This window comes from Macrobrachium nipponense, chromosome 10 (genome assembly GCF_015104395.2).
Source record: "Macrobrachium nipponense isolate FS-2020 chromosome 10, ASM1510439v2, whole genome shotgun sequence".
Lineage (NCBI taxonomy): Eukaryota > Metazoa > Arthropoda > Malacostraca > Decapoda > Palaemonidae > Macrobrachium > Macrobrachium nipponense.
The window spans coordinates 22445749-22466201 of NC_087204.1; the positions used below are offsets into that span (position 1 = coordinate 22445749).

Consider the following 20453-nt stretch of genomic DNA (forward strand, 5'->3'; position numbering starts at 1 on the left):
AACAACTTGTTTAACTTTTAAATCATCAAGAATAAAAACTTTTTAACAATCGTCCATCTTAAAAAAGACCATCGCTCATATTCATGTTATTAAAAGAACTAATGAGGCAACCTTCAACTAACAATCTGTCATGCATTGATGAACTTCTTTAAAAACGACTTGTAGCTGAATTCCAGTCTATAGGGTGTTCAAAATCCCTCACGTGACAAAAAAAAGGCACTTGAACCGTTCGCAACCCGTACATTATATTTATGCTATGTAACTCTCTTACTTACTTCCTTACCAGATTGTCCAATATAAGGCAAATTACAAACAGAGCAGTTAATTTTGTACACGGCCTCCTGTTGTCATCACTGATTTATTACAAAACAATGCATTTTTACAGATGAATTATTACTAAAAACAACAATTATATTCAGACATTTCAGGCTACGTACAATTGATAAAAATTCACAGTGGTATGGCAGAACTAAAATATTTTCAATTTCAAACTTACTTGATCTTTCGTGACAATAAAATGATTTTTTGGCACTTTGGAGGCAAGTGTCAATAAAATACCTTGGGTAACATAATTCTCTCGCAATTTCATAGATGTTCTTAATTTCCTCGTCCAAGAATTCAGGATCACAAATTCTATATGCCCGTAAAAACATCCCTGAGAAGACTGTTCGTTTTATCTTGGGGTGATGGCTGGAAAAATTATGAATGAAAGCATTCACTGCTGTTGGTTTACGGTAAACTTTGAATTTAAAACCGTTGTCGGTTCTCATAACGACTGTGTCAAGAAATGGTAGGGTTTTATCCTGTTCTATTTCCAATTTGAATTTTATGGATGGAACCAGGCCATTCAAAAGTTATAAAAATTCCAAGGGGTCACGATCCCGTGGCCACAGGCATATTATGTCATCAACGTATCTGTACCATGTCAAAGTAAACGTAATGATATTTGGTAGGTATCTGATTTCGTAAAACTCCATATAGATATTTGAGAGAGTTGCAGATAAACAGCTTCCCATTGCCAAACCAAAAATCTGTCTATAAAAACAACCATTAAACGTAAACGTATTATCAACTATGCACAACTTTATCAACTTAATAAAAACATGGTGGGAAAAAGGAATATTTATATAATTCATTTTTTTTTGTAGGAACTGTAGCAGATCATCAATGGGCACTTTCGTAAACAATGAATTGACATCGAAACTAATTAACCTGCAATTTGCATCTCTGACTTTCAACTTCGTGATAAGGTCTTCTGTATTCTTAATGTGTGCCTCTGATATATTTCCTATCAGCGGATTTAACAGAGATCTTAACCATTTTGACAAATGATAAGAAGCTGAGCCTATCGAACTGATAATGGGTCTGATTGGTTTGCCTTCTTTATGAATCTTTACTGTGCCATACATATAAGGAAGAGTGGCATTAACGGCAGAGAATTTCTTGGCGAGTTCATGGTGCGACTTTAACAAAGATTTCACAGTACTATTATAATGCTTATTAACTTTATCGGTGGGGTCTCTTATTAGTTTTTCATAAGTGTCTTCATCGGATAAAAGTTGATTAGCCTTTTCAATATAAGAATTCTTACTCAAAATAACTATACAGTTTGACTTATCAGCCCTAGTTATATGAATATCTTTATTAGCTCTTAAGCTCTTAAGTGCCATCTGGAATCTCAAAGGTATAGTACGTCTTAATTTTGAATTGCACACAGCATATACACATCCTTTTGCAATCAAAATATTGTCATTGTTTACTTTTTTATTTTTGGTTTTTTCTAAGTTTATGAAACCTTTAGCTACTGAAAAAATATCGACTTTGTTCTTTAGTAAACGCAAAAAATCAAACCAAATCTAAACCATTTTTTTCATTATCACTGAGTTCGTATGAAGATAGGTTCACGTATAAGTCCGGGTTGCTTTTTGTTGTCCACACACTATCCCGAAATAGACGTTCTTGACACAGTCGTTATGAGAACCGACAACGGTTTTAAATTCAAAGTTTACCGTAAACCAACAGCAGTGAATGCTTTCATTCATAATTTTTCCAGCCATCACCCCAAGATAAAACGAACAGTCTTCTCAGGGATGTTTTTACGGGCATATAGAATTTGTGATCCTGAATTCTTGGACGAGGAAATTAAGAACATCTATGAAATTGCGAGAGAATTATGTTACCCAAGGCATTTTATTGACAGTTACCTCCAAAGCGCCAAAAAATCATTTTATTGTCACGAATCAAGTAAGTTTGAAATTGAAAATATTTTAGTTCTGCCATACCACTGTGAATTTTTATCAATTTGTACGTAGCCTGAAATGTCTGAATATAAATGTTGTTTTTTTTTTTAGTAATAATTCATCTGTCAAGTTAATACATTGTTTGTTAATAAATCAGTGATGACAACAGGAGGCGTGTACAAAATTAACTGCTCTGTTTGTAATTTGCCTTATATTGGACAATCTGGTAAGGAAGTAAGTAAGAGAGTTACACAGCATAAATATAATGTACGGGTTGCGAACGGTTCAAGTGCCATTTTTTGTCACGTGAGGGATTTTGAACACCCCTATAGACTGGAATTCAGCTACAGTCGTTTTTAGAAGTTCCAATCAATGCATGACAGATTGTTAGTTGAAGGTTGCCTCATTAGTTCTTTTAATAACATGAATATGAGCGATGGTCTTTTTAAGATGGACGAATTGTTAAAAAGTTTTATTCTTGATGATTTAAAAGTTAAACAAGTTGTTAGATATTTTACAAACAGATAGTTTTGTACTGTGATTTTAGTAACTACATATCTCCCGTTAAGTATGTCTTTGTTTTGAACAATGTTTATTGCATACTTTAAGTAGGTCGTTGACTTGTTTTATTATTTGTGGCCTCATGTTGCTTTCTTGTATAAGTTGTTCTCTTAAAATTGTTCAGTACCCTGAAGATGACTTTGGAATAAAAGTTGAAAGTCTTGGTACCTCCTTCTTTCATTTTCACGTGAGGATCTCTTATATATATATATGTTATATATATATATATATATATATATATATATACATAGAGATATATATGTATATATATATATATATAAATAAATATATATATATATATATATATATATATATAAACATATATATATATATATATATATATATATATATATATAGATATATATGTATATAAATACATATAGATATATATATATATATATATATATATATATATATATATATATATATGTATGTATATATATATATATATATATATATATATATATATATATATATACATACTGTCTTCAAGTAGCTGGTAACGAAAATTAACAATTGTTCAAACGAATTCGTGCATTGTGTAAAAAGCAGAGTAATGGTCTGAATGTTTTATGAATCATCCCAGATTCTTCGTCAGCGGAGGATGACTCAAGAAATTTGTATGAATGCCTCTTTTTCCTGCTCATTTGCTCATTCTCTGCTGATTGCTGATAAGGGAACTGAGATAGCTCAGAAACATTCGGAAAGTTTGCTGGTTTTAACTAATAGAAAAACTTACTTAAACAATACGTCAATTGCTTTTCCAGCAATGTTAACTTTTTTCCTCATTTCTTACCCTTTCAATTATAGTCTCCCTATGCCCATGTCTTCTCTCTCCTCATTAGAGTATGTTAAATTGACTCCCAAATACCTGTAAGAATTAACCGCTTCAGTTTTTCCATCATCCACATTAATATTCACCACTACATATTGCTCTCTTTCATCTTTCTCCTCTTACTAACACGTTCAAACTCTTCCACTAGTTTCTGCAAAGTCCCTTCACTATCTCTAACCAGTGTTGTGTAATCTGCAAACATCAATCATTCGACACTCCATTCGCAGCTCAAATTCTTACTCTACAACTCTCCACCTACTCCAACTTCTTGCATCATTCCATTCATAAAAATATTAAAGAGCAACAGACAAAAACAAAAAAAAAACGGAAAAAAAAACTTGTCTTAGAACCTTTTACACCTTGCCACTTACTCTAACACACACTTTGTCATTTGTTCTCGACAACCTACCCTCAGCATCTTATATCGTCATGTTTACCACATACAGCATTTTGCCTTTACTTTCAAACTTACTTAACTATTTAGTGCAAAACACTTGATTCGCACACAAACGCCCTCTTCCTCTCCATAACCAACACTGGTTCATACCCTGTCAATCCTTCTGTCAAAATCCTACTTTCTTACTCTGATAAGTAACTTTATGCCCATCAAAACCAAAACAATATTTTACCTTCCGTACAATGGAACAACTATTCAACTCATCTTTCCTTCAGAACCTTTCAATCATCCAGACTTACCACAAAACCCTGATCTGCCACTCGATCATAACGTCACTGGATCCTCTCTTGGGATATTCATGTCCTCGTGAGGACACCGTACCTTAGATTTCATGCAAACATATTCTCTCTCTCTCTCTCTCTTCTCTCTCTCTCTCTCTCGTCTTCCTATGGCATAGCAGCATCTTGATTGTAATCCCATCCACTATTGGTGCAAATCCACTCACCGACCTTTTTCATTTCACTCTTTGCTTCTTCAATTGTCATTTCCAAGCCTCCAGATTCAGCAAATCTTCAAAATAATCGCTCTCTGGACCAAACGCTGCATCGTTTCATCTGGGTTTCATTAGCTGATTAACCTACCTTTCCTCTGCATTTACTTCCCTTTAGAAAGACTTATTTCTATAAAGAACTTTTTTCCCCTCTATTGTTACTAATTGCCTTCTTTTCCCCTTTCGCTTTCTTCTTCACTACCTTGTTCATCCTCCTGTATAACTGTATACAATTTTTTTCTGCTATGCAACTGTATCTCAGATAACCTCTTTCTATCAGTCTCTCAACTCCTCATTTCCTCAGGTTCCTTGTTGGACGAGTGGTTTACGTGCTCGATTCCTCACTCTGCCAACAAGGAAGCAGAGGAATTTGTTTCTGGTGATTAGAAATTAATTTCTTAATATAATGAGGTTCGGATCCCACAATAAGTTGTAAGTCCCTGGTTAAACTAAGAGATACTAAACTTTATTTCCTCAACTCATTACATACCTATTTTTACTGCCTCTTCTCAACTACATAACCAAACAAGGCGTAATCCGACTTCCAGCTTATTCGGGGTACATGCTATAATCTATGGTCAAATAGAGCATTGTTTCACCAACGAAAATTAAATAAATTCGCTATATCTTATGAGAAGTAATTGTTCTGTACTGTTTAACATGCACATTATTTATTTTTTTGCATTTGCATTCTGATAAATAAAGCATAAATATCCTATCTAAAAATTCCTGTATCTTTTACTCGACGCGAAACGCCTTTTTTTCAGACCCTTTTAGACTTTTCCATAGACCTTTCCTACCACCCAACAAGAACAACAACAACAACAACAACAAGTAATTGTAGGCCCGAGTAATCAAAAACCCTTCCAGATGTCCCACATTCCTATCTTGAAATTTTAAATACTAATCCACTCCTTCAGCCGCGTGTCTCTTAACTCATTTTTCATTCAAAACCCCATAAGGCAGCCAACATACATCGAATGACTCCGTTGAGTAAAATGCCACCACGCAGGTTTCGAAGCTGACGTGTGACATGGTCGCCATTACAGTCATTTCTCCATTGCATTTTGAGTCACTTTATGGGTAGAATAAAAGCTGTGGCGTGCTCAGACTTGACACAGACTTGACACAGTGAAGCACCTACAGATCCCATTTCCGTAGGAGGTTAAGTTTATCTTAGTTTTACCAGACCACTGAGCTGATTAACAGCTCTCCTAGAGCTGGCCCGTAGGATTGGATATTTTTACGTGGCTAGGAACCAATTGGTCACCTAGCAACGGGACCTACAGCTTATTGTGGGATCCGAACCACACTATATCGAGAAATGAATTTCTATCACCAGAAATAAATTCCCCTGATTCCGCGTTGGCCGAGCCGGAAATCGAACTTCGGACCACCGAATTGGCAGCCGAGCGCGAAAACCACTCGTCCAGCAAGGAACTTTTTTACGTAGGAACTGTCAGTAGTTCGTGTTATGAGGAATAATTTAATAGACAGTCATCTTATACCGTATCTCGTCCTTATCTGTACGATGAAAAAGATTCGAATGGCATTCGATGATTCTGCTGTACTACTGTGACTGCTGAATAATGATTATAAACTTCAATATTTCTTGTACTTACCTTGTACGTATGATTGCAAGCACAGATGGCAAAGCGACCTTCGTAGCGAACAACTCCAAGGAACACAGCAATCCGCATTTCACCTGAAAAAATAAAGAAAAAATCGCTGTCAAACACAAGACGGCAGAACGTGGACAGGTGATCGTGAAACTTCAAACTACGTACAAATAAGAGTGTAAATAAGATGGAGGTTACCACTTACAAGAGTGAAACTTCAAACTACGTACAAATAAGAGTGTAAATAAGATGGAGGTTACCACTTACAAGAGTCAAACTACCCTACTGTTCTCTTGTTGTCTCTCTCTCTCTGATCTCCTCTCCTCTCTCTTTCTCGCTCTCTCTCTCACTCTCTCTACACACACACCACACACACACACACACACACACACACACACACATATATATATATATATATATATATATATATATATATATATATATATATATATATATATTATAAATGTGTATATGTGCATAAAATAGGTAATTACACATATTTTTAAGGGAATAAACCAAGAACAAATTAAATACGCACAGATATATGTGTATATATGTGTATTTATATATGTGTATATAAAATAAGTGCATACACACAGTTTTAAGGGAATAAACCCAAGAAAAAAATTAAATACGCACAGAATCAATTAACTGCATTATCCAAACCTGTTCGCCTAATTAAGATTTAAGTCTGTTTCTGGATGAGAATCTATAATGATATCGCAACTGGTAAAAAAAAGCGTAACATTAATATTATTGTTTCCGTAGTTACTTTAAGTTATTTTTGTCAGCATTTGTATCCAAATCGCGTTTTTTTGGTTCTTTTTTAGTTAAGGATGCTATGCTAAACCTTTCCTCAACGGCTATTTATCACAAGAAGAAGAAGAAGAAGAAGAAGAAGAAGAAGAAATTCATTATATCTTGACAAACTGGTATGCAATCACAATCCACAGTAATAAGAATAAATCGTATCTTTTGCATATCACTACAATTTATTTATATAACTGTGGATTTTATTACATAATAATAATAATAATAATAATAATAATAATAATAATAATAATAATAATAATAATAATACAGTGATCTTATGGTGATCCGAGACCCTTCAATCACTGTTACCCCTGACGTAGGAGGCAATATAACTCCGGCGGGTTCCAATTCCTCACTCATGCATATTAAAGGCTGATAGCTGCCTTTCATTGGCGGGAGCTGCTGACCGAGCCGACTCCTCTACTCCCCTATATATTACTCCTGGGTCTACTCCTTAAACCTTCCGTCCCTCTACCCTGCTTTACTGAATTAAACATAAAAGCACTAGCCTGTATTAAAACCATCAGCAATGCTGTCCTCAAATTATTGAAGAAGCCAATGATATATCTTCGTAATATTCTAACATATCAGACCCCCATCCTCCATTTCGCCTCCACCTTCCGTGACATGACATGAAACCATTCTTTTAAACCATTTCAAACTCGCCACCAATGCTGTCCTCAAATGATAGAAGGTGCCAGTTATATAATTTAAATTATAATTTCGCAATATGGCTACGGACGCCTCGCGTCTACTCACTTTCTGTATTATGTACTTCACTTCTCTTTTCTAACGCCTAAATAACCTCCACCCAAACATTCGTCCAACGATTAATCAGTTTCATTCCCAGACATTCAACTTTTTTCATAAATCACCCTAAGACAGGATACTAATATGACTACTGTCGTACACACGACTGCACACACACTGATAAAATAGATATATGTAATCCTGACAGAGTCGATTCCCCACAGGAAACACAGCATTCGTTGCGTTACACCTGATTTCTATCTTAACTCTCTCTCTCTCTCTCTCTCTCTCTCTCTCTCTCTCTCTCTCTCTCTCTCTCAAGATATGTCTCCGTGTCCTTTACCGCACACTTCAAAGGTTGGCATCCACCCTATACTCTTGGCAAAAATTAAGAGAGAGAGAGAGAGAGAGAGAGAGAGAGAGAGAGAGAGAGAGAGAACAGCAACTCTACTTTAGCAAAACTAGTCAAGTAAGAAGCAAACCACTACATTAAAAGACGATACCATTAAATTGAATGCTTTGTTTCTATTATGTATATTTCAGTTAAATAGTAAGATATTGAGAATACGTTCTATAAAGGCGTGGTAGTGGAAAGTATACGAAATTGCGAATGTAAAACATATTTTCATGTATAACTTGCTATCCCAGAGGGTATAGGCACCCACGTAGTAAGACAGTTCCTGGAATCATGGTGATTGCATACCTGAGCTCTGATAGACTTACAAAGATCTCTACAGTATTGCAGAACAACAAGGATGACAAGAAAACTATATTAAGCTACCCCAAACTCGATTTGGAACAACCATTAAGGCAAACATCTGTCAAATGGATGATCACCAGTGGAATAACGCTGAAGGCGCCATGCTGAAGAAAATTAAATTCAAAATATGAACTCTCATGCGACCTAAGGTGGAAAACCGATTTTTATAAAACAGATTTTAAGTAACTCTCAGCTTTAAAGGGCAGTATAGCATGAGGAGCCTAGATGATATTGCATCCTTTGAAGAAATAACTACCCTAAGACTGCTCAATAAATTACTAAACGAATGCCCAGTGAAAATACCTTCACCATCAAGCTGCAATGATGGACATTCATATTTGGTGACTTACTACAAGTAAAACGGGAATGGAGATACCACTTGGTACATATATGACACCATAAATTCTTAGGGCTATAAGAATGGAAGGTATGATGACTATACAGCAGAAGCGTACGGTATTTTTAAGATCACAGTGCTGCAGCATCACGGTCCAGATAGTTGTATCTAGACCGTGTGCAGCATAAACGCCTGCTGTCGAAAGTCGATACGTCCGAAATAGGCCTATAAGCGCGTCCCTATGGAGCGTTTCCTTCGACGGGTTGGGTCGAGGATTTAACCAACCGAAAAAGTAGTGTGTTTATTAAACCAAGTATTGCGCGAATTTTTTTAAAATACATAAAAACTGCAATGTGTACAATCATCCTAGAGATGCCAAGTGCTGTGCCTTAAGTAAATTGTACTTACCCTTTAATAAATTGCAAAATTACTTTTCGGTTTTTAAAATATATCCAGTATAGCATTTAAAAACAGATAAATAAAGCATTGAAATAAGAGCAAAAAGCAATAAAAAATAAACAATTGGCTACGATAACTAGTCGATTTTAAATTACGACAAGTTCCAAGGGAAAACGAGCTCCCTTTATTCTGTTTCTTTATAAAAGCAACGTTATGACACATTCATTCTGCAATGTAAGATGTTTTGCAATTTATTGATATCTAATTTTGAATTTTCACTTACGATATCTTGAGAATAATGTAATATACGTAATATACATAGGTTACATTATAGTAAATAGACATTTAATTGTAATAAATCTCGATATGTATTATAAAAAATAACAGACGTTGGTGAAAAGTCAACAACTTTACTGGAGAGGTACGACAATCAAAACAAGCAACTTGTCTGTTGTTGTGTTGCAGACGAAAGTGGACGATAGTGACTTTAGCAGATTGTTCGGTTGATTGACGTGTTCGGCGCATTTGTGCGTTTTACGGGGGACTGTGAGTTCGCCTCGGGACAAAAAATACGAGCATTATCGAAAACAGCTCGCCACAACGGGATTTGGCCGAATTTTTCAGTCGAAGCTTTTCGTTGAAGGCTACGGTAGGCAAAAGGTCACACGACCTCATGATTTCAGTTCTTTTCTTTTTCCTATAGAAATGACGTTACTCCGCCCATTTTGACGTACCTATTGAAGATTACAATATACCAGCGTCTGTTATCACATTATTGAAACGTAAAAAATGTAAACTAGCATAGCCTAAGCTAGCTAGGTATAGGGTATAGCCTTGGTAGCAACATCATACTTACTACTAGCCTATTTGTAGCTACAAGGTTAACTTAGGTTAGGTAGCTTATCTATACTAGTACGAATCCCAACTTCCTTTAGAAAGTAGAATAAGGGGTCACAAAACCTAGGTTACAATTCAGAATAAGGTAAACTACCAAATGGCTAGCATTTCACTTGAAATTACCAGTTTTTTCACTTCATATTTAGGCTAGTATGTGAGACAACAATACGGTAGGTCTAGGTAATAACTCCGCAGCGTGTATTTCTTTGGAAATTACATTTTCCTATAGTATTTGGGTCGCTTATTAAGAATTTACTGTTATTTTTGGGGGGTCGACTGTCATTAACCCCCAGGTGCTACCTAGTAGTACTAAATACAGGGAAATACATTGGACGCCCCAATCCCTAGGAAATACATTGGACGCCCCATTCCCTAGTGGCTTTCGTATTCACGGGAACATTCCATGCAGTCCATGCGGAGTTATCGCGTAGAATTACCAACAATACAATCACATCTCTAAGCATACCTTTCAAAAGACTGAAAATTAATCTTTTGAATGGTATGCTTAAAGATGTAAATGCATTCTTGTTTCACCAACTAAATATCGAATGAAAAATGTGGTTATTTCAAGTGAAATGGTGGCCATTTAGTCGTTTACTCTAAGGGGTCACGAATTACTTGGGTAACAGACCTTTGGGGCCGAAGCCGACCTGACCAGGTTACCGGACACAACTTCCAAGGTTAGGTTAGGTAAAACTTTACAGTAATAGTTGCACAGCTTCATTCCTGCCACTTGCCGACCGTGAGAGGTTACCACCTTTTAGGGGGACCGGCCAGGTAAGGGCACATTGCCCCGAAGTTAGGTTAGGTCAGGACCTAGCATTATGTGAAGGGGAAGGTCTATTTGTGTATCAGAAACTTGTCCCAGTTGCCAACTGGTGTTAGTCAAGCCGAGCCGTGTAATTATGTAAAGTTTTACCCCCTTGACCCCTTACTCTGAATTTGTCCCCCAACTTACCCTACACTAGGTAAAATAGTAGTAAGGATACTAGGATAACCTAGAGTAAGCTAACATAACCTAGGTTAGTTTATCTAAGCTTAACAAAGACTTCTTGCTATTATTAGGAAACCATTTACAGGCAGTCCCCCAGTTTTTGATGAGGGTTCCGTTCTTGAAACGCGCCGTAAGCCAAAAATCCTAAGAAAACCTTACTTTTAATGCTTTGGGTGTATTGAAAACTATGTAAACTGCATTTTTATTGCAATTTTCATCATAACACCTTCAAGTATTGATTATTTTACCTTTTTATAGTTGTATTTCTTTGTCGGATCAGCATCATAAGTGTCGTAACCCTGGAACATGCATTGTAAAGCGGGAAATAATTTTTGATCAATATAATTGATAAATGCCGTAATAAATTTTTAAATAGTGGGTGGGGTGAAGAGGATGTTGCACATGAGATTGGAAATGCTCACTACGTACTTATTAAAATGTGTAGAAGATTTTTTTACCCCAAAAGTATAAGTTAAAAACCTTAAGTGATGAGTGAAAAGGTCTCAATGCAATGTGGTTGCAACAAATGTGGAAAATGTTGGGAATACTGAAAGCAAGATTTCAAGTATATTTTATAAGCCATTTGCTGGGAATACTAAACATTACGTATTGAAATTTTATCCAAATGTGAGAGACCGATTCATAAAACAATCATGATAAAAATAAAGGTATAGTGGGGGACATGTGAATTATGTGACAGATATCCCATCACCATGTGTTTTAATTATCAAAGAAATTATCTTATAGAACAGAAGTGCCTTCTAAAAGAGAAAGAGGATGAGCCATGCACATATTGAACAAGGGATTGCTACTCAACAAGCAAAGATGACCACAGTAAATGGGATGAGATTTCACAAGTTTGATGTGAATCATGTAGTGACTGAGAAATGTATATATTAGAGGAAGAGATAATGGGATTAAAAACAAAAACTGACCAGGGATGGTTATTCTCAGTGGTTCAAATAATGTGACTATGTACATTTATTGGAATGGCTGGAATAGAACAGTTGAAAATTTAAGGTGAAAAAAAGTTCTAAAACAACACAAATAGTATGATATAACCAGTTTGTCATGAAAACATTGCAGCTTAAAACAAAAAAATTAAACTAATCTTTTTGAAATCTTAACAAAAGCACATCCTACCTGACTATACATCCCCTCTGAACTTCCCTCCAACCTTATATAAATATTATGACAATAGTGTTACATACAAGGTTATAAAAAAGAATAAGGCAGCAACAGTACATTATTAAATTTAAAACCACATTAGTACCTATTTTGTGAGAGGAGAGGTGAATGTTTCACATAAACATGTATTTCACTAAATTTCACGTTTACGTCACTTCATTTTATCCCATTTTGTAACTACGTACACTATCTTAAGTACAGTAGGTTCTTGGTTTACGTCGTAGTCGATCTACGTCATTTCGTGGTTACATGTCAGTCTCTGATAAATTTATTAAAAATTTCTTGTTCCATCATTCGGACATAAATTCAAACTGAAGAATAATGTCGTCTCGAGGTAGAATATAGGGAAAATGGCACCGGTCACACGCTTGCTACATGCCATCTTGAATTGTGTTTCATTTGCTGTGTCTCAATTCTATTGTTTTTTGGGAACTTTTTTAATTGCAGTATAGCTCCCAAGCATAAGGCAGACTCTTCTGATGGCAGTGCTACAAAGAAACAAAAAGCCATCTCCATGGAAGTGAAAAGGGTGGAATGCCATCAAATATCGGCCGCGCCCTCGGGTTAAGTTGTATGACTGTCGATGATCATCAAAGATAAAAAGCGCACTTGAACATGTGAAAGGATCTGCTCCTATGAAACCAACTGTGATTACAAAGCAGCATAGTGGTCTTATTATTGAGATGGAAAGATTATTAGTGCTTTGGCTGGAAGACCAGCATCAACAGCATATCCCAGTTAGCCTAATGTTGATTCAGAAGGCTAAAAGTTTGTTTGAAACCATGAAAAGAGAAAAGGGGGGAAGGGAGCGAGAAGAGTTTGGAGCTAGCAAAGGTTAGTTCATTTGGTATAAGGCCCTTGCAAATTTGCATGACCTTAAGGTGTAGGTGGAAGCTGCTAGTGGTGATGAGAAAGCAGTAATTGAATGTCCTGGTGTGTTGGCTGAGGTAATCATGAAGGGGGTCACTGTGCTGAACAGGTGCTTAATGTAGATGAGACAGGTTTGTTCTGGAAACGGATGCCTAGCCGAACATACATTACCATGGAGTCAAACACAGCACCAGGCCACAAAGTCAGCAAGAAATTATTTTGCTTCTTGAGGTTAATGCTGCTGGTGATTTCAAGCTGAAGCAAATGTTGGTGTTTGTTCCGACACGGCATACAAACCTTCGGTCCTTTTACAATAGGAAGGTACTAGCGGCAGCTGGATAGGTCGTAAGCTTTCGAACAAGGGGTTCGGTAGTTAACTGCTTGTCCGACCAGGCCGCAGCGCTTGCGACTAGCGACTGGGAGGTAAACAAATCACTTTTGCTTTCGGTCCTCACAGCGAGTGACGTGTGTGTTCGACGCTCTCTGCCCGCTTCTCGTCGTTTGCTTTCCCTGAGTATATGGTTGTGTGTATGAATCATCATTGTAAGTACAATCATTTTCTCTTTATCATCCAATTGTGGTTTTTATTTGATCAATCATGGAATCTCCACGCCTCGCTACCCCCCGGAGATTGTGCCCCGGGTACCGAAGGGCGTAAATGCGGTAAGTTCCGCTCGTTCCCTGAAATTGATCCACATATTTTGTGCGCTCGGTTGTCGGGGACGCGAATGCACCCGACCGAGCCCTGTGAAGTGTTGTAATTAAGGTCGGAGCGCAGTGGTGGGGCTTGTACGAAGGTAGGAAGAAGCGAAAGGCCTGCAAAGGAGTCGTCGGAAGCGCTCCCGCGACTCCTTTGGTTACGGACACTTCGTCTTCTTTCCTGCCGCGTCCGCTTCAGCTCCCACGTTTGGCGCCTTCCCCTTCTTGGGGGGTTTCTAGGTCCTTCTCCTCACCCGACCTGTCGAGTGTGGAGGGCGCTAGATACCCCGATGTCGAGTTGACTCTGGGTCCTCTTATCCGTTCGTCTTCATCTCACGAGCGGGTAGAGGATCCTGCTAATCACCCGACTTTGCTTCCTCAGGTGCTGTTGCGCGAAGGATGACCTCGGAACAGGTGTGGGCATCGTTGGGTCTGCAGGGCGTGCCGAGTGTCCAGGGGCTGCTCTACCATCTCGCTGGCTCTGTGGCGGTCACGCATGCTACGTAACGACCACCACCACGAGACCCTTTTTCAACTTCCTGGCTATGCTTCACCTCCTCAACCTGGTGTACACCCCGCACGCGGTCTCTGTCACACCAACTACATCGGTGCAGGGGCCAGTCGCCGTACCACGGGGGAGTGTGATGCCGCCACCTGGGTTTGCCGTGCTGCCTCGACCGGACTTCGTGTGCCCGAAGAGCTCGCCCCTGGACCTCCCACCAGTACCTAGGATATGTCCTGTGGCCGCTGGTCCGTCCACCTGGTCCGCCTGTACAGCCTGCCGTACCTGCCGTACCTGATCCAGCCGTGTTCACGGACGTGATGTTGCCGACCACTGCTGCCGTTCCTGTATCTGCTCCTGCCGTCTCCACTGCTGTTCCTGTGATGCCTGCACCTGCTGCGATTGTTCCTGTTCGTGGCGCCGCTGCTCCCGATGCCGACCTGTTCGGACAGGTGCGTCCGGCCCTGTTGCTTCGGCAACAGCAGCCCCGGCTCCGCCCTGGATGACAGATCTGACATCGGTCCTGAGGAGGTTGACGAAGAAGAAGAAGAAGAGGAGGATGTCGTCGTCGTCTTCATCGTCTTCTTCGTCGTCGTCGTCGTCTGCCGCCTCTTCCCCTTTCTTCTTCTAAGGCTCCCCCGCCTAAGAAGAAGAAGGAAGGTCGCCTCCCCCCCCCCTTCCCCCCCCGCTAAGAAGTCTCCTTCGGGAGCTTCTAAGGGCCCGTCTCGCTCCGGTGAGACGGGGGGTTCCTTCCGCTGGTCACCCTGCTCCTTCGGGGGCAGGAACCGTCTCTTCTTTCCGCAAGGAAGAAGACTACGGGGACCAGAGGAGTGCCGGCTAACACCGGCACTTCCTCGCCTGCTGTTAGTGGTTCGACCACGGCAGCAGGATCCGTCTCGGCCTCTCGTTCGCGAGAGGTACCGAGTGTACGGTCGCCTACCAGCGACCGTGCAGCTAGGAACCAGACCTCTGAGCCAGCTCAGCGTCAGGTTCACGGCACGGAGCGGAAGACTGGTGACAGCCGCTCAAGCGACTCTCACCGACCAGCTCTCGCTCTCCGCGGCGAGCAGCTGGTTACCCGGGGGCGGCCGGACGTGACGGTCCACGACCGGCCACGGGCTGAGGCTGGGAAGAGGTCCCCCCGCCCTTGCGCCGGCACCAGCCACGGCTGGTACCAGCGACGTGACGCGCCGTGAGGATACGCACCAGTCTCACCGTGACAGTGGAGCTCGCGCCGGTCGCCTGACCGTCACTCTCACAGAGAGCGATCGGGTTACGGCGACCAGCACCAGCTCTTCTGACACACGAGACCGGGGCGCTCCGCTGTTCTCAGTCCAGCCGTTCTCCACAGCGAGACGGCTCGACTAGGCCTGCAGCTCGATCGCCACCGCGGGGTTGCGATCGCCTGCAGTCTTCCAAGCCCACTGGTTCTTGCCAGCGAGCGAGGAGGGAGCGTTAGGTCTGCCTCTCCCATACCTTCAACCTCCTCGGGTTACACCGGGAGGGGCGAGGTATTGAGGAGTGATCGTGAGGGGTGCGCCCCTCAGGATCCCACCACGACGTCCTACGTACCAGGCACGGTTCTCGGACCGCCATGGTCGCTATGCACAAGTGGCTGGAGGAGACCGAGAGGGGTCTGTCGCTGTTCCCCCCTCGAGGGGGGAGGGTCTCGGAGATGCTCCTGTTCGAGGGACTGGATGGTCCTACTCCGCAGGATGCAGTCACCCCTGAGATTCAGAGGAACTTTGCCGAGGTAATTGCGCTGATTCGTCAGCACAACGACCTCGCGGAAACGGATCGCCGCTCCCACCATCCGAGCCCATGTCCCGGCTCGAGTCGTTCTGGGGTCCGAAGAGGGAACCCAGACCGACGGTGGGTTTGCCCGCGTTTCGAGCTTGCCGACTCAGTGCTGGACCATGGTGAGAATCCTTCTTGTCTCCGGGTGGGCCAAGACGGTTCTCTCAAGTCTGGCAGGTCGAGCAAGCTGCTTCCACCTCCTGCTGCGTGCGACAGCGGCGTTTTTTTACGTGCCATCTGAGGACCCGATGCCCGCCAAAACAGGTGAACCCCGGAGTTTAGCCAGGCTGACTCCGGGTGTGTCTCTGCAGCAGCTCCTGTCCGAGAACCTATGGTTCTCGCAGCAAGAGGCACTCGGCCTGGAATCCACTGCCATGGCAGCTTTCCAGGCCGTCTCCTGGTTAGATCTGTGGTCCCTCACAGTATCATCTAAGGTCGCAGCCAACTCCGGGGGAATTTCTCCCAAAGATGACTCGGCCTTTAGGAGACTTTGCCAGTCTGGGGGAAGAGCCATCTCCTTCCTTTGCCCACCAGACGGTGAACCTGTGGGCCAACCTGGTTCTCCGACGTAGGGACGCTGTCCTTACTCGAGTTTCCAGGGCCGGCTGGGCGTTGAAGCGGCATTGGGACTCCGCAACGGACCTTTTACGGATTTCCACGTCTCTCTTCCCAGGAGAGATGGTGGACGCTGCGGTGGACAGACGGCGCACTGACGACAGTGACCGTCTGGTTCACCAGGCAGTCTCGAAGGTCTTCTGGGCAGCCTCGGACTGCGGCCAAGCCAAAGAGCTCGGCTAGCGCTTCCACGGTGGCTAAGACGGTAGTCGCGTCGAAGCCCCGGGGAAAGACTCTGTCTTCTTCGACTTCTACAAAGGGGAGCCGTAATCAGCCCTCCTTCTCCCGAGGAGGCTCTGGGAAGAAGTCGAAGAAAGGGGGGAAACGCTAGGGGACGGCGTTCCCCCTCACCTGCTGCCGGAAGTGGGGGGGGGTGTGCCTGGCTAGCCATTGGGCAACTTGGCAGCGCTACGGCGCCGAGGACCTGGATTGTAGATGTCCTTCGGGAGGGATATCTATTACCCTTTTCGAATCTCGGCCACCCCTCACCTCCAACCCGGTCCAACAGCAGTCGTTACGTTCCAGGGTCATCGAAGGACGTAGTATTGAGACAGGAGATCAGACCATGCTGAGCAAGAGAGCTTGTAGAAATCGTCACGGATCAGTCACCGGGCTTTTACAGTCGACTCTTTCCTGGTGGAAAAGTCAACGGGAGGCTGGCGCCCGGTGATAGATCTCTCTCCCCTGAACCGGCGGTTTGTTCGCCAGACCCGGTTCACGATGGAGACGGCACGTTCCGTGCTCGACTCCATCAGGGGGGAGAACGATTTCATGCTTTCAGTGGACTTGAAGGATGCGTATTTCCAAATACCCATTCATCAGTCCTCCAGAAAGTACCTACGCTTCATCCTCGACGGGACGGTGTACCAGTTCAGGGCACTTTGCTTCGGTCTCTCAACCGCCCCACAGGTGTTCAGCGAGTATTCACTCTGGTGTCTGCTTGGGCCCATTCGCACGGGATATCGTCTGATGAGGTATCTCGACGATTGGTTAGTCCTGGCGAGCTCCCGCTCGCAGTTGCTACAGGACAGGGACGACTGCTCGAGTTCTGTCGCGATCTGGGATCGTTGTGAACTTCGAAAAGTCCGATCTCGAGCCCAAAGCAGAGGATGAAGTACCTGGGTATGCTGATCGACACAGGTAGCAGGGCGAGTCTTCCCCGCAGACTCGCGGATCAGCAGATTCAGGGAGGCAGCCAACCATTCCTGTCTCGGCAGGAAACAGGTAGCTCAGCGATGGCAAGTCGTGATCGGACACCTGTCGTCACTCGAGAAGTTAGTCCCTCACAGGCGTCTTCACCTGCGGTCTCTTCAGTGGAGACTAAAGGAGAGTTGGTCACAGGCGACGGATCCCCCAAGCTTTTCCCTTTTCCAGGTGGTCACTGACACCGGAGGTGAGGCAGGACCTAGCCTGGTGGCTGGACGACAGGAACCTCTTAAGAGGAGTGCCTCTGCGCACTCCCCCCCCGGACATGCAGCTGTTCTCAGACGCATCGACCGAGAGGGATGGGGCGCACACCTGGAGGAGTTGCTGACTTCAGGAGTGTGGGACGAGAACGACAAGCACCTTCACATCAATGTACTGGAACTCAAGGCGGCGTTTCTCGCTCTCCAAGAGTTCCAGGACCGCTTGATGGGACACTCGTGGTGTTGATGTGCGACAACACCACGGTAGTGGCCTACGTCAACAAAGACGGGGGGCCTAGTGTCTCTCCCGTTGTACCAGTTGACTCGGCAGGTGCACGAGTGGGCCGAGGCCACACTCAATAGAGCTGTCGGCCACGCTACATTCCAGGGAAGAGGAATGTAGTAGCAGACACGCTCAGCCGTCGGGATCAGGTGATAGGGACCGAGTGGTCTCTACACCAGGACGTGGCGGAAAGGCTCTTCGACCTGTGGGGGCGACCAGTCGTGGATCTGTTCGCCACCCGGCACAACAGAAAGCTTCAGGTTTCTTCTCAGCCGTGCCGGACCCATGGGCAGCTGCAGAGGAGCTCTTCAACACCCGTGGGACAAACTCTTCGTCTATGCCTTTCCCCCGTTCAGCCTGATTCGCAAGGTGATCAGTCGAGCACTGGTCACCCAGAATCTCAGGATGATCCTGGTGGCTCCCAAATGGCCACAGGCCATTTGGTATCCGGACCTGCTGGCTCTTCTCGCAGGAGAACCGAGAGAGATTCCCCCTTGGCACAACCTTCTCGCCAGCCACACGTCGAGCCGGTACCACCGAGCAGTCCAGTCCCTACGACTTCACGGCTGGCTGTTATCCACCATCTGCGAACAGAGGCTTTTCTTGTAGCGCAGCAACAGAGATGGCGTGGAAACGTCCGTCAGTCCTCTGCAGCTGTGTACCAGGGGAAGTGGGCCGTCTTCTGTGGTTGGTGTCGTAGACGGGGTCTATCTCCCTCTCAGAGCCACTCTTCAGCAGGTAGCGGATTTCCTCGTGTTTCTTCGCCGAGAGAAGCTCCTCTCAGTCACACAGTCAAAGGATACAGAGCCGCCCTGGCTCTCGTCCTGAAAAAACTGAGGGGATTGGACATCTCGAACTCGTTCGAGATCTCCTTGCTTATGAGGAGCTTCGAAAGGTCTTGCCCACCCAGGGGAACTCAGGCCCCCTGCGTGGGATGTGACTCTCGTCCTTAGGAGTTTGACTCGAACGCCGTTCGAGCCACTCCGAGAGTCGTCAGACAGGGATCTGACCCTCAAGACCCTCTTCTTGCTGGCCCTGGCATCGGCGAAGAGAGTAGGGGAACTTCATGGTCTTTCCATGATGTACGACACTCCAGGGGCATGGGGATCTGTGACGCCTCGATTTCGTCCCGAACTTCGTTGCGAAGACTCAGAAACCGTCGGTCCCTGACGACAGGTTCGAGTCCTTCACGATTCCCTCCCTAATGGACTTCACCGATAATGATGCGGATGAGATGCTGCTTTGTCCTGTGAGGGCGCTACGGCGCTATCTGAAGAAAAACTCGACACCTCAGGCTGCCTAGTGTCGACGCCTCTTCGTTAGCACCGGGTAACCAAGAAAGAAGTATCCAAGAACACTCTTTCATTCTGGCTGCGTGAGGTCATCAGGAGGGCGTATGAGGCTGATAGTAGTGACGACATCCGTACGTCCCGTCCGAGAGCTCACGAAGTCAGAAGTATTGGCCCTTCGTTGGCGTTTCGTAAGAACTTCTCCGTGGCGCAGGTCCTGAAGGCAGGGGTCTGGTCTAACCAGACTACCTTTACGTCCTTCTACCTTCGGGATATTGACCACAGGTCCTTGGATACCTTTTCCTTGGGACCCGTGGTGGCTGCTCAACAAGTTGTGTAGCTAACCCAGACCCTCGCAGGCTGAACAGCATCGAGTCCTGGTGTGACTGTGTGGATGGATGTGTGAGTGAGTGAGTGACTGGCTCCCTCTTCCCATCTTTTCCTCCTCCTCTACCTGTGGGCAGAGGCCACGGTCGTCACTACGCTGGATGAGGACGAGATGCAGGTGAGCTATATGACAGAGCCCCAATCCTATCCCTTTCACTAGGGATAGGAGCAGAATATCCACCACTTCCTCCTACAAGGGGGGGGTGGGGGGGAATGGATGCCTACAAGAGTCAAACCCATGACTTTATATTTGCTCCTGTACAGG

At 43.6% G+C, this 20453-nt stretch overlaps 1 protein-coding gene across 1 annotated transcript in view; it reads left to right on the forward strand.

Annotated features, from left to right (window-relative positions):
- Window positions 1-9692: 9692 nt before the first annotated feature.
- LOC135223463 (cysteine protease ATG4D-like) overlaps window positions 9693-20453 on the forward strand; it is a 39166-nt gene continuing 28405 nt past the window's right edge. The window contains exon 1 of the mRNA XM_064261884.1: window positions 9693-9910. The gene's annotated coding sequence lies outside the window, so the exon portion shown is untranslated. The remainder of the gene's footprint in view (window positions 9911-20453) is intronic.